General features: G+C 40.4%; 1 protein-coding gene across 3 annotated transcripts in view; it reads right to left on the reverse strand.

Annotated features, from left to right (window-relative positions):
• LOC105465592 (Rho GTPase activating protein 18) overlaps positions 1–15,637 on the reverse strand; it is a 203,398-nt gene that overhangs the window by 127,800 nt on the left and 59,961 nt on the right. The window contains exon 2 of one of the 3 annotated variants that reach the window (XM_071096445.1): positions 13,878–13,995. The exons of the other annotated variants lie outside the window; for them this stretch is intronic. The gene's annotated coding sequence lies outside the window, so the exon portion shown is untranslated. The remainder of the gene's footprint in view (positions 1–13,877; positions 13,996–15,637) is intronic. 3 annotated transcript variants of the gene reach the window in all.

Raw genomic sequence — 15,637 nt, forward strand, 5'->3', positions numbered from 1 at the left:
AAGGGTACCGAAACAATCTAGATTGTTGGGGAAGACCTGGAGATAAGGAGACTCAGAGCCATCTTACTGTACTATTTCTAGGCTTAAGAAGATCTGATGCTTCATCTTCTAAAGAAAAATACAACCATTAATGCCAGTAGTGATGGTGGTGGTAGCAGTGGTGTTCTCAAAGCATATCTTGTTTGTGTGTCATGCTGGTTCCAGAAGACTTTTAATGCATCTATGGAGTTTCCAGTTTTCAAATGATTACTAATGGGGAGAGAAGAAGGTCCCAGCCTAGGGCTTTCTCTTCTGCTCTATCTACAGGAACTCTTACTTCCCCCTTGGTTCCTGTGGCCCCCACTACAGCCATGGACCTCCCCAAATGCTGCTAGGAAGAGCCAGACCACAGCCTGCCATAGAAGATGTCCTCCCTGTGAACTGAGGCCCCACTGCCACTCAGACACATGCACACAGAAGGGAGAAAAACAATAACTGCACTGACTCTACACCTCTCAGTACAATGAAAATGACTGAGGTTCAAACCAAAGCTGATGTACATACAGGTCACGTCATCTGGGACCAGTTATGTCATGTACCTGAGTTTTAAGATGAGGATAATAATTCTCATCTTATGAGGATTAAACAAATTCCATCTTAAAGTACTTGGAATATACAGAGTGCTCAATATATTTTCTTCCTTCCTGTGATGATACAATTTGCCCCAGTTTTATGAGCAGCTGACCATGAAATGCCAGTCGATGTCAAGGCGACACAAAATTATTTACTAAATGGCAGAATTTTGTAAAAGTATTTACTACTTTATTGTAGTAAATAGCATCTTGGCGCCTGAAAGCAGTTAAGGTGATTTCCCAAAGTACCTATTTTACTACCAATGAATTGCCTAGAATCCAGACTGGCATAACCTTCTCTAAATACCAAAGGGAATAGAGCTTTTATTACAAAAGCAAACACAAACTACCAGACAGGCAAACATTCCCTTGTACTTTTAACTTGCTCGGTATATACTTGAAGAAATAGCATTCGGTTCACAAAAGATAGAAACAAAATAATTTCTCTGAATGGCACAGTGGTAAAGACCCTGACAACGAATTGCCTAGGTCTAAATCTCAGCCCTGCCACTAGCAGTGTGACCTTGGGCAAGTTACTTTACCTCTCTGTGCTTCTGTCTCATCATCAGTAAAATGAGGATAATACCAACAGCCTGAATGGGTTGCTATGAGGATTAAATGAGGTAAGACAGCCTCTCCAACTGAGTGGCAGTGATCCTTACCTGAAAATCAATGTTCTGCAAGAAAACGCTGAAACTGTGCCACTTTTAAATAGAAAAACTTGTAACACATATACCCAAGACACTGAAGCAGTTTCTAAAACATACGCAACAAAACTCCCATGTCGAATAAAGAAACTATCATGTTGGAATACAAAATGCTTAAAATGCTATTAACTGAAGACCAGTTAGTAAGATTATGAGTTGCTTCTAGGCAGTGACAATGGTATGTATCCTCTTAGTTGACATTGTGTATGTTTTCAACATGTCACTTATTTCCCCCATATTTAGGTTAAAATGTTTTGTTGGGCTTTAAGACATAAATATAAATTTTCTCTATAGAAGATATAAAGTAAAAACTGTTTTACTGAAAGACTTGTGTTCTGTGAAGCTTGAGTATTAAAAAGAAATATTCTTACTATGGAAATAAATTCACCAAGGTGGAGATTCTGCAGATCATGTCAATATCTGTAAAGTATATGGTAGCAAGCAGAAGACAGCTTCAAAACATTAACAACTGCGACTATTACGAAAAAGCCTAAAATATCTCACTCATTCCAAAGTATACAATTTTTAACATTTTTCAACGTATAAAGGGACAGCCATGTTTGGGAATTTCACAAACTGTGTTCCCTGGAACAATGGTAATAACAATTCTGCAAATAATAATAATAATAATGGCTCCTAGATCAAAAACAATTTGGAATATGTTACTTGCTACAAAGTCTCTGCATCTCTCTTTTAGAGATTCAAAACACTCACCAGGATATTACATGCTACAAGAAGTCCTGCAGTAAACTTTTTTTTTGCCCCAGAAACTCATTGCTTGCTAACTGCAGTAAACTTTGTTTACACCAAAATATTGAACCACAAAACTCTTTTTAATGGAACACCTGTTAACAGTGTCCAACACACAATTTTGGAAACAGGGATCTAAACCCAATTTATGGAAGAAATTTTGCTTTAAGCGGATTAACAAAGTATTAGTCTCTCCTGAGATGTGTAAATAGCTGTAAGAATGGGCCTTTCATTTTAAGAGCTGCTACCCTGGACTTTGCCTTCAAGCTTCAGGCTTCAAGCTAAGTTTAAAAAGGGATTAGTCTTTTTCCTCTCCCTGCAAAACGGAGATGACACAATTTTCAATCTATAACATAGGGGATGGGAAAATTATTGAAAGTTTATTTCTCTAAATGACACTAATATCTTAGCAATTAAGTGATCTGACAAAGCATCCCATCATTTCTACAGGCAAATAATTTAAATGTATGCATTAAGTCCCCTCAAAAACAGTGGCAGTCCTAAGCTGAAGATACGAAGTATTTTAAAGAAATGTAAACATTTTCTTATCTTAAAGTACTGTTAAAAGAAAGTTCCCTCAATTAAGGGAAAAACATTGTCCTCCAGCCTGCCCCACCCGCCTACAGCTCAGAGGGCTTCCTAGTCACGTATCTTCTCCCTTTCTTTGAAGTGTGGCAAGAAGCAAATAGAGTTTAGTAATAAGCACAGTAAAGTGAAAGTTTCTAAACGAGAAAGAAAGGAAATCCTACACTGATGCTATTCAAGTATGTGAAGTCTCAATGATAACAGTTATTGGATGACTGCTAAATGTAACTACTGTACTGGGAGTAGAAAAACCAAGTAACTCAAATACTGGCAATTAATTTTCCTATAGCCTCTGGGATGTTTTTCACATGTAACATGTGATCTCAAAAAAATACCACCTACTCTAAAACACTGCATCTGTGTCCAATAGTCCCTTAGAGTAAATATCACTGGATGTAAACAAAGAAGGGCCTTTGGCAACTTGGCTGCCAAGAAAAGGCGGCAGCAGCTTAATTTATTACACTACACAGAATAATAGCTAGCTGACATTTCACAAGAACTTCCTACAGACCCTGTCATGTTCTTTAAAAGAGTATCTCGTTTCTCAGTACTCTGTTCTTCCCAAATTCAAATTGGCACTTGTGCCTAAAATCTAAATTTACATACTTTTTGGAAAACATTTTTGGGAATCAAGCATAATTTTTTTTTTTTTTTTTGAAGACGGAGTCTCGCTCTGTCGCCCAGGCTGGAGCGCAGTGGCGCGATCTCGGCTCACTGCAAGCTCCGCCTCCCGGGTTCACGCCATTCTCCTGCCTCAGCCTCCTGAGTAGCTGGGACTATAGACGCCCGCCACCACGCCTGGCTAATTTTTTGTATTTTTTTAGTAGAGACGAGGGTTTCACCGTGTTAGCCAAGATGGTCTCGATCTCCCAACCTCGTGATCTGCCCGCCTCGGCCCCCCAAAGTGCTGGGATTACAGGCATGAGCCACGGCGCCCAGCCCCATAATTTTTAGCAGGGGGGAAAAGTCTGTATAATAAAGTGTCCTGCAAACAATAAATACCCAGTCCTTCTAAAATATCAAATATCAATCAATTCAAAAATATAGTTAAGTTCTATTATATATGGGGAATTGAATCTATATAGTCCTTAGGATAAAGAATAATACCAGGCCCCTGCATAAGGCATTTATGTTCGTGATGAACAAAAAGATTATTCAATATGAAGTTACCAACAAAGCCAGGCTAAGAGATAAATGCACATAGGATATGCATTTATATACAGATGCAGATTTTAAAGTCAAGCTCCAGGGTATAGGGGATCCTGTATAAGAGTAGCAAGCAAGAAGATCAGGAAAGGCAGGTAAGGCCAGGTACAAAGAGCCTGGAATGACATCTGGGTAGCTTTTCACCGAAGATAGCCACGATCAACTCCTTCTCCTCTCTGTGTGCTAGCCATTCCCTCATTGAGAAGTGTATCCTATTCCTCCATCCTCTCGAATCTGAGTTGGCCTATGATTAATTGGCCAATAGAACACAGCCAAGTGACAATGAGTAACTTCTGAGGTCATGAGAAGCCTGGTAGCTTCCTCCTAGACTTCTCGAAATCCTCGCTCTGGGGTAAACCCGCAAGAATGTCAGAAGTCTGATTACCTGGCTACTGTCGTACTATCAGGGAGCCCAAGTCATCCAGAAAATGCAGGAGGAGAAATGCAAGAGATAACCAAGCAGCACAAGTGCCAAATAAATGTGTACATGAAGAAGCCTCCGATGACCCCACCCTAGCCCATCTTGCAAGATAAAGCCCAAGAAAGAATTTGATTGTGATCCTCCAGAATCAGAAAAGAAAACTAGGGTTTTTAGCCCCTAAGTTTTGGAATGGTATGTTTCACAGTAACAGACAACTCAAACCACCACCTTGTCCTTCAGGATAGGGGTCACACACTGGCAGTGCCTGGGTCAGATCCATCCTGCAGATGGGATTTTTTTTTTTTTCTCAGTATTTTCGAAATCCTAGCTAACATTTTCTACCAAAACCCACATTTTTCTGAGGCCTGCAATTTCTAGTCATCCACTTCACTCATTTATTACCTGCCAGGTCTCTATTGATTCTTCTGTAAATAAACCTTGTTCTAAGAAAATAACAGGGGGCAAAGGATTAATAATGCACTTATACAATTGCCTAAATATATCCTGTGTGATTACACTATAATAGAAAATAATTCAGAAATGCTATACTTCCAAAGAAATTCAGTCTGGAAACATTAAAATATATCCCCATTTGCAATAATAAATAAAAAATTAACCACCAATAATTTATCTTTAAAAAAGACACTATATACATTTACTCCTAATTTCACCTAAAAATATTCTATCAGATGATGTACCGTAACTTTGTATTATTTGGACAACGAGAAATGAACAGGCACACACTTAGTAACCTTAGTAAAAACATTAATTATAGAATACGTTGATCAAGTTACATGTTTCTAGCCCACCTATAAATAGCCTGAGTTGCTTTCAACTTTCAGTTGCCAACTTACCTTTTCTTACTCAAACTTCATCTCAATTACTCAACAACAAACTCTTTGAAAGTTCTATTCCTCAAAAGAAAGAACCATGCAAGACTTCCTAAATATTGTATTTAAAAAGTTGTTTTAGAACCCAATTGAGTTGTACTGCAAGCTCCTTCAGAGCAGACATTTGTACATTTGTTTTTTTCTAGGCTTATCATTTGTACCTAGCAAAAACCTTCACTCTTGTTTAGTTAAAACATGTATTCATTTTCAAAAAATAATTTAAAACTTAAGATATCCCATGTTTACATGTCTTTAAAGCCTGAGTTACCCAAATCTCTCAGTATGATTTTAATTTTATGCTGTTCAATCAATAATTCCTATTATTTTCCTTAAATATAGATGGTATCTGACAGTCATTAGCATTCAGAAATGAGCCAGATCTCTACAGCCAAACCACCAAAATTTCAAAATTCTTGTTAGTGTGAATTGCAAGATTTTTCTACAGAATTCTAATTTTATAGAAGCATGGTGTTAAAGCACTTTGTTTTTGGAGACGGAGGCTTGCTCTTTCGCCCAAGCTGGAGTGCAGTAACGCGATCTTGGCTAACTGCAACCTCCGTTTCCTGGGTTCAAGCGATTCTCCTGCCTCAGCCTCCCGAGTAGCACGTACCACCATGTCCAGCTTTTTTTTTTTTTTTTTTTTTTTTGAGATGAAGTTTTGCTCTTGTCGCCCAAGCTGGAGTGCAATGGCACAATCTCAGCTCACTGCAACCTCCGCCCAATGGGTTCAAGCAATTCTCCCACCTCAGCCTCCCGAGTAGCTGGGATTACAGGCATGTACCACCACGCCAGACTAATTTTTTTTATTTTTAGTAGAGACGGGCTTTCGCCATGTTGGCCAGGCTGGTCTTGAACCACTGACCTCAGATGACCCACCCCGCCTTGGCATCCCAGAGTGCTGGGATTACAGACATGAGCCACGCACCCAGCCTAACGCCCAGCTAATTCCTGTATTTTTAGTAGAGACAGAGTTTCACCATATTGGCCAGGCTGGTCTTGAACTCCTGACCTTGAGATCCACCAGCCTCGGCCTCCCAAAGTGCTGGGATTTACAGGCATGAGCCACCACACCCAGCCAAAGCACTTCTTCTTACTTTACTACATTAATTACATTATACAGCTATAATCTGATTCATCTAAAGTCACAAGAATGCATGCCATTTTCCACCTTCCTAAATAGTCCCAAATCAATGACAAATGTAGACAAGTACATAATCCCTAACAGAAGACAGGCACATGTTTAGGAGACAAAGAAAGGCATATTTATTGGAGTATACAAAGCTCCCATGTGCCTGGGGAAGGACATTGTACTAAAGTATCATAACTTTTACTTCTCAGATCACAAAAGTCTGGAGACGCAACAAAGAAACATTGAACAGAAACCCCCAACTTAGCTGAAGACTTTATTTGGGTTGGAAAAGTTTATTTCTAAACCTGTAGTTGGGAACTTTTCCTACAGTAATGGTGCTACAAATAAACGCTGTTTTAAGTTTTCTGGCTAGTAAAAAGAAATTAATCCATAATATGGTAGAATTATAGAATGAATATCTCCATGGAATTTAAATATCATTTCTGCTATTTTTTCCCTACGAAAAATGGCTGCTAAATTTCTAATTGCATACAGCTCTATCCTCCCCCCCAGTTCATCCTTTCGCTAATTATGTCCACACCCACCAAAAAAGTCCCAGTCTCTTAGAGGTGGAAGCAAAGCAGCCTGCTCTTATGAGCCTTTTGTAAGCAGGAACTACAGTGCTGATAAGAACTTGAAATGTAGGTGTAGGGAGAAACTGGAGAACTTACTAGGAGGACATAGTTTCCTAGCCTACGGCCTGGAGCATGTACGCAAGTTTATTATGTATTCTATAGATGAGGAGAAAAACAGGACAGTTTTCAAATTTTTGCATTAAATGGGAAGGAGATGGGGCACGGAGCTCAAGAAGAACTAGGTGAAGGGAACACATCCCCCAGATCTGTGCCACAGATATACATTCAGCTGAACTCTGCCCCATGAAACATCACTTCTTGGTTATGAGAACAGCCTAATCAAAAACAGCTGTTTTATATAAATAAATTTTAAGGGCACAAAAGTATAACAATTATTCTTTTCTCAAACCCTTTAGCTACAACAATACATTGGTACTTTTACCTGCAAGTATTCATATAACCTAAAGTCAATTTGCTCTTTGAGGAACATGTGCAAATAACTTTTCCTTGCTCTACACTAGACGATTTTCCATCTTATTAAGAGCAACAAACACTCTGCAACTTTATAGCTACCCAAACTGAAGCATTAAAGCTATTCAAAACAGTCACCCGGGCCTAACAAGAGTTCGACACGTTTAAACACTTAAAGTCCTTTTTGGATATTAAATGTAGTATTCAAATAATATGAGCTATTTATATAACTCATCCCACTATTAGTTTTAAAATAAAGGCGTTATACTGCATATGCATTAGAAACAAACATTCATTTCCCAAATGACTTACAAAGTAATCACAACGATGCTTTCCTATACTATTTCCAAATTAATTCACCAACAGGTAACAGTCTGCCCTTTATCATCATCAAAAACATGTACTTTACGTCAAGCACTCATGTAAGTATGTTACATATTTGACTCAGTCAATCCTTAAAATAACTCTTGAGTTAGGTATTATTATTCCCAGTGTGCAGAAGGAAACAAAAAACTTGAGGCCCTGAAACATTAAATAACTAACCCAGAGTCACAAGCTACTACATGAAAGAAAGTAGGACTTCAGCCCTGGCAATCTAGCTCCAAAATCTGTGTATGCAATCACTACACCTCCTCCCGCTCACTCGTTCATTCATTCAATCTTTTAGTAACTGCCTAAAGTGGACTAAGCACTTTGCCAAGGCTTAGGTATAAAGGAACACTCCTCCCTTAAAAAAAAAAAAAAAAAGACAGGCAGTTTCCCACCCTCGATGAACTTACATCTGAGTATATAGCGAAAAGTAAAACTCAAATTAAACTCAGAAGTTTAGTATGACAACTCTGGTTAAGTGAAATGAAGTGAAATGTCTGGGGAAATTGTAAGATACTGTATGGAAAAGGATTTAGTAATAATATTCATCAGTATAATTTTTTAACTTTCTCAAACGCTACACATTTGATCTTTATGATTAACTTTGTGAAGCAGGCAGGACATCATTACACGATATGATTTCATAAATGAGGAGCCAGATAAATGTGTTATGTCCTAAATATCTTAGCAAAGATGCCACATCCTTTGTCCAGGGATCTCCCTATCCACAGACTCTGCTTTTCTAAAAAGATCCAGAACAAGCCAAATCATAAGCTGCCTGGGGATGTACTATGGCCTGTTCACAAAGATTAACTGGACAAATCTGATCTCCTTTTAAAAATGTGAAATTAAGGCTGGGCACGGTGGCTCATGCCTGTAATCCCTGCACTTTGGGAGGCCGAGGCAGGCAGATCGAGAGGTCAGGAGTTCGAGACCAGCCTGACTAACATGGTGAAACCCCATCTCTACTAAAAATACAAAAATTAGCCAGGCGTAGTGGCGGGCGCCTGTAATCTCAGCTACTTGGGAGGCTGAGGCAGGAGAATCACTTAAACCCGGGAGGCGGAGGTTGCAGTGAGCCGAGATCGTGCCACTGCACTCCAACCTGGACGACAGAGCGAGACTCCATCTTAAAAAAAAAAAAAAAAAAAGCGAAATTAGGAAATAAAGAGATGGGTCAGTTAGCTATGAAATGTAAGATAACTCAGGAGGTAACCAGGCTGGGCATCCACCAGGAGCCAAAAGCTCAAACTGAAATGATGAAATTAGAAAACCAGTGGTTAGCAAAGGATCGAGAGTCTCCAAGAGAGCAGAAACGCCACGAGTGTCCACACATGATCAGTTGCTAAGGGAAGAAGAGATGCCTCCTTTTCCTATGACCCAGATCCCTGTAATAAACCTCATTTCCCATCAGGAAACCTCATTGTTCTTTACAGCCAAAAAGCTTCTACCAAATGCATATGAAAAGGAGATGAGGTGCCATACTCTTTTTCAACACAGAAATTCAGATACTTAGTGGACTTGAGTATGGGAAAAAACCACAGGTAGTAACTGGTCACACAGGTCTCCACGTTTCCTGTTTATTTCTTGCAAAAAAAGGATAAACTTGGCCAGCTCACAGCAACAAACATGGAAGTCAAAAGAATGTGCCTTTAGAAAGATCTAGACATCCCTTCTGCTCCTCCTGCCCTAATCCATGCCCAATACCCTGACTCATCCCCACTCTCCTCAAATAATGAGATTTCTTATTCTGTATCCCTTTTTAATCAAAAGAAAATAAAAAGCCCATTAAATACCAACTAAATAAAACATTTAGAACAAACCATCTTTCTCAAAGTATTCGTACGAAATGAAAGGGTGGGCACAGGACAGAGGGTACCTAGAGCAGGGTTCAGGAGAGGATTGTTGTCATACCTGGTCTAGCAACCCCAAACCTATGGGGTGATCCATGCTGTTAACGACTCCCACTGAGACCCACCGCCTACGGGCCTCGTCACAGTGACACCACTACGACGACGAGACAGCCTTCTCAGGGCTTTTGGACAGAGCAGAATCAAGAAGAGGCAGCAGGGCCGGGCACAGTGGCTCACAGCTGTAATCCCAGCACTTTGGGAGGCCTAGGCGGGCGGATCACCTGAGGTCAGGAGTTCGAGACCAGCCTGGCCACCATGGCAAAACCTTGTCTCTAATAAAAAATACAAAAATTAGACAGGTGTGGTGGTGCATGCCTGTAATCCCAGCTACTCGGGAAGCTGAGTCAGGAGAATTGCTTCAACCCAGGAGACAGAGGTTGCAGTGAGCCGAGATTGCGCCATGCACTCCAGCCTGGCAACAGAGCGAGATTCCATCTCCAAAACAAACAAAAGAAGAAGAAGAGGCAGGAGGAAGAAGAAAGGGAGGCAGGAGAAAGAAGACAGCCACAGGGCGTGGACCTTACAGATTCATGAGCAAGGAGTAGAGAGAGAACTGACCCTGTGGCCAGGGGCAGTCTTGGCCTCTAGGGTGCTGGGTTCTCTTTCTAATTCATGAGACAGATGTTTACAGCCAGCGGGGAATTAAAAAAGAAGAGTGAAACAGATAATTTGTTCTGGCAATACGTCCATTTATCAAAAGTGATTTAAGCCTAACACCCATGCAGTCCAGTGGCAATCATGTGCATCATTAAATGCCATCAATTGTTATGAGTCTTTATTGCTTCAACACTTGTAGAAGTATGATAAATACTAGTAGAACTCAAAATATTAGGAAATTCATAAAATATGAGAGCAAGCCCCCCTTAGAAGAGACAAGGGAGCACAGTGCAATTATACAATGCAGAAGTAATAAATGTGCTGTGGACAACAAGGCAAATGTTCAGCAAGTTTCTCTAGGAGGGGGTGGGTGGGGATGGTTCTGATAATTTCTAAATCCTTATATTTGAAAGGCATAAACTTAATTAAAAGTTCTAGAAGATATTATAACTTTAATAGGCCCACAAAAACCACAGGTCTCATCAATGAGAGGAATCAAAAGGCAAATATCACATGTCTGTCAATGAACGTAAGACCTCCCCAGTTGGACACTGGGTGCAACCTCTAACAATTCAAGAAGAAACTATGGATAGGGCTTTTAAACTACAGTGAAGAAAATGTCTTTACAAAGGACCCTTATGTCACGAAATTGAAGAAGAGATTGATCTGGAAAACAATTATCCCCGTGGACAGGTTTAAATCCATTTAGTCACTAAATTCTATGAAATTAGAATGAGGAAATACCCTTTAGAAGCTAAAGTTAGAAAAAATAAAATTTACATATTACATAATTGCATTATAAAAACTCATTACCATTCCTTTTTTCCAACAACAACAACAACAACAACAAAAATATATATATATACACACACACACACCCCATCAGGTAATATACAAATTCAGAATGCGGAAACTTTTTTAATGGTATACTACATAGGTTTTTAAAATCCTGTGAAGATTCATGTAAAAACACTGAACTAATCAAGACAGCCAGCCATGTTTCTCTTTTAATGTTTATCTCAAAAAGATGTTTCTCAAAACTGAGCTTCAGGCCAGGCATGATGGCTCACACCTATAATCCTAGCACTTTGGGAGGACGACGCAGGCAGATCACTTGAGGTCAGGAGTTCAAGACCAGCCTGGCCAACACGGTGAAACCCCATCTTCACTAAAAATTCAAAAATTAGCCAGGCATGGCAGCAGGCACCTGTAATCCCAGCTACTGGGGAACCTGAGACACGAAAATCACTTGAACCTGGGAGGTGGAGGCTGCAATGTGCCAAGATCACCCATTGCACTCCAACCTGGGTGACACAGCGAGACTCAGTATTGGAAAAAAACAAACAAAAAAAAAAACAAAAAACTGAGCTTCATGTCTTGCTCAATTTACCCCAGCCCCCTTATACCCCTCTGCAAGTCTTCCCTATCTAAATTAATGATCACTTTAACATTACAAGTTTCTTAGGGCAAAAACCTTGCAACAATCTTCAGGTATTCTCATTTGTCCATCTCCTACAGGCTCTAACGTCAAAAGACTCCGCTGCTCACCCCATTAATTACTAAAACAACTGAAACCCTGGCCCAAACCACCACCACCTTAACTTCTTGAGCAGCACCACTGCTTCTACACTCCATAATCAATATAACAGCCACAGGGACCTTTTAAATGTGCTCTCTTCCTCCACTGCTCAAAACCCACTCCCTCAACGGCTTCCCGTCTTTCTTTCAGCAAAAACCCAAGTCCTCAAATGTTCTATAAGGTTATCAACTCACACCTTGCTTTCTTCTTCCTCCCTCTTCCTTACCCTGACCCCTGCAGCCACGCAGGGCTCTTTGCTCTCTGGGTACTTGGTTTCAGACTTACTCTATCTAGGCTTAAGGCTTCTACACTCCCTACCCACTACCTGCCTTAAAAGCTCTTCTTCTTCTGATTTTTGCCCCCAGATATTTTGGGGCTCACCTGTCACCTGCTCAGGTCTTTTTTCCCTCCAGGCTACCCTCCCTGCACCCAGGTGTTTGTCTAGTTTATTTCCCCCCATTACAACCCCAGTATTTAAACAACTGCGTGATACACAGTAAGAGAGAGCTCTTATATGTGGAATGACTGAATGATGATGCTTGCAGAACCAAGGAATGGGTGAGACAGGAACAAGTCAAGAACTGAGATAAGCTTATCAAGATGATAGCCCTCTTACATTTGGCATACTCGGCAGTAGTCGTTTTAAGAACAGGAAGAAAGCATGGAGACAGGAGTGAGTCCAGCTGCCAAAAGAGGATCCACCCACATTCTATCTTACCATAGAGTCAATATTTGCAGACCTCAATGCCCATCAATACCCCCAAGAAAGGCCTAGTATAGGCAATCACTACCAGTTCAAATCATAAATGGTGCTATGGATCAAGATGATATTTCCAAGGTCTTTCAAACTTGAAAGGCCTAAACTTTTACATTATGGTTCATTCTCAAATACGTCATTTTTTAAGCATATGGATCATGCCCAGGTTTCTTAACACATGACAAAATGATATTCAGAAAAACGCTTCTGAAACAAGGGAGAATATTCCATATCCTGCAAAACTCAATCCTTTCTTTCCTTTTCTTTACCTAGTATTAAAGAAAAAGCAGCTAGCTACCAACCAGACACTCTTCTATGGGCTTGACAGAGTTCATCCCACTCAGCTGTCTTAATGAGGTGAGTAATATTATGAAGTTCAATTTACAGGTAGAGAGAGAACTCCTCCAAGGTCACACTGCTAATGAATGAGAGAGTTGGGATGTGACCCCAGACAGGTTGGCCCCCAGAGTCCAGGGTTTCTGGGTTTATGTCACCCCTGTGTAGCGCCTCTTGGTTCTGCCTACCCAATACCAATGGCAAGTTGGGTCAACAAGACCTTACGTGATGAATGCCGTATATTTATTCAGAGAAGGCATAAAAATATCTCACTCATCGGTCCATTTAGGTAGCTAAGGAGTTAAAAGGCCCAATAAAAAAGGTTGATGTTCATATTAAAATATTAGTAAAAAATATACAAAGTAAACAACCATTTCTCTTAAAATGGGAAAGTCAAAGGAGAACAGTAAGAATAGACAAAATGCAATATTCTTTGAAAAAATTCTTTTCTAAAGTAAATATTAAGAAGCCTGCTTGAAAAACAAGTAAACAAAGTCTTATAAACATAGCTACTCATAAAAAAGTGGTTTCCTTTGGAAACATTCAACTGTGTACAAGTCAGCCATAACAACTAATGTTAACATATTTCTTCAAATCCTCATGTTTTGATGAGGAAACATACAAAAGAAAAACAGAACTCCATAAAGGGAGAGGCTGTAACCAGGAGTGGGAGGAATTCCTTAATTTGACATTCAATAAATGTTTTCTGATAAAGAGGGATAATGGAATGAAGAAAATTTTAGCTAACAAATTACTTCCAAAAATATTAATTCCCTACTATCCCAGCTTTTCAAAAGACCAAATGGTAATAAAAAAGGACTTGGAGCCGGGTGCAGTGGCTCATGCCTGTAGTCTCAGCACTTTGGGAGGACAAGGTGGGCAGATCATCTGAGATCAGGAGTTCGAGACCTGCCTGGTCAACATGGTGAAACCCCGTCTCTACTAAAAATACAAAAATTAGCCAGGGGTGGTGGCACTTGCCTGTAATCCCAGATGCTTGGGAGGCTGAAGCAGGAGAATCACTTGAACCTGGGAGACGGAGGTTGCAGTGAGCCCAGATCACGCCACTGCATTCCACCCTGGGTGACACAGTGAGATTCTGTCTCAAAACAAAAAAAAGACTTGGTATGGCTAGGCTAAAACTCAAACACTTTCAGGCTGGGCAGAGTGGCTCGTGCCTGAAATCCTAGCACTTTGGGAGGCTAAGGCAGGCAGATCACCTGAAGTCGAGAGTTCGAGATCAGCCTGACAAACATGGAGAAACCCCGACTCTACTTAAAAAAAAAAATGCAAAATTAGCACTCAATCCTTTCTTTCCTTTTCTTTACCTAGTATTAAAGAAAAAGCAGCTAGCTACAAACCAGACACTCTTCTATGGGCTTGACAGAGTTCATCCCACTCAGCTGTCTTAATGAGGTGAGTAATATTATGAAGTTCAATTTACAGGTAGAGAGAGAACTCCTCCAAGGTCACACTGCTAATGAATGAGAGAGTTGGGATGTGACCCCAGACAGGTTGGCCCCCAGAGTCCAGGGTTTCTGGGTTTATGTCACCCCTGTGTAGCGCCTCTTGGTTCTGCCTACCCAATACCAATGGCAAGTTGGGTCAACAAGACCTTACGTGATGAATGCCGTATATTTATTCAGAGAAGGCATAAAAATATCTCACTCATCAGTCCATTTAGGTAGCTAAGGAATTAGGTAGCTACAGGTGCATGCCTGTAGTCCCAGCTACTCTGGAGACTGAGGCAGAAGAATAGCTTGAACCTGGGAGGCAGAGGTTGCAGTGAGCCAAGATCGTGCCATTGTGCTCCAGCCTGGGCAACAAGAGCAAAACTCCATCTCAAAAAAAAAAAAAAGAAATACTTTTCAATAAATACGCTAAGTCATACGCTAAGTCATATACATATGTATAAACAGCATTATAAAGGCATGAATTCATCTCATGAAACTAAATATTGGATTAAATATTTCAAAGAACATATTATTTACAGACAAAATATTGTGATAAGAAAAGTTATACTTCCATGCTCTCTCCTATAACTTTTAAATGGGTAGGAGGAAATGCAGAATTTAATTTAGCTTTTATTTTTATTTTATTTATTATTATTTTTCTTTGAGCCAGGGTCTCGCTCCCTCACCCAGGCTGGAGTGCAGTGGCGTGATCTCGGCTCACTGCAATCTCTGCCCCCACAGCCTCAAGTGATCCTCCCACATCAGCCTCCTGAGTAGCTGGGACCACAGGCATGCACTACCATGCCTAGTTTGTGTGTGGGGATTTTTTGTTTTGTTTTGTTTTGTTTTGTTTTGTTTTGTTTTTGGTAGGGAATTTGGGGGGGGTCTTTTTTTTGCCCAGGCTGGTCTCTAATTCCTGAACTCAAGCAATCCACTCACCTCAGCTTTCCAACGTGCTGAGACGGCAAGTGTGAGCCATCACACCCAGCCTAATGTAGCCTCTTTTTAAGAGTTTTGTTTTGTTTTTACTTTTTGGAGAACTTCTTTAAATAGGCATCGACCATCAACCTTGCACCTTGGAGCAGCTTCCCAGTGCTTAAAACATCACCTGACCAACCCAGCCAAAGCCAAAGTCCAGTTCACCCCCACCCCAAACCACCATCACCATTCTTAGGTGGTCACCACTGACCCCATCCCACCTTCAAATCCTCCTTCCTTCTATTCATCCCCTCCCCCATATCAATTACAGTATCTCAATTCTCCTAGGATAAACAGGGCAGTCTCCCA

This window comes from Macaca nemestrina, chromosome 5 (genome assembly GCF_043159975.1).
Source record: "Macaca nemestrina isolate mMacNem1 chromosome 5, mMacNem.hap1, whole genome shotgun sequence".
Classification (NCBI taxonomy): domain Eukaryota; kingdom Metazoa; phylum Chordata; class Mammalia; order Primates; family Cercopithecidae; genus Macaca; species Macaca nemestrina.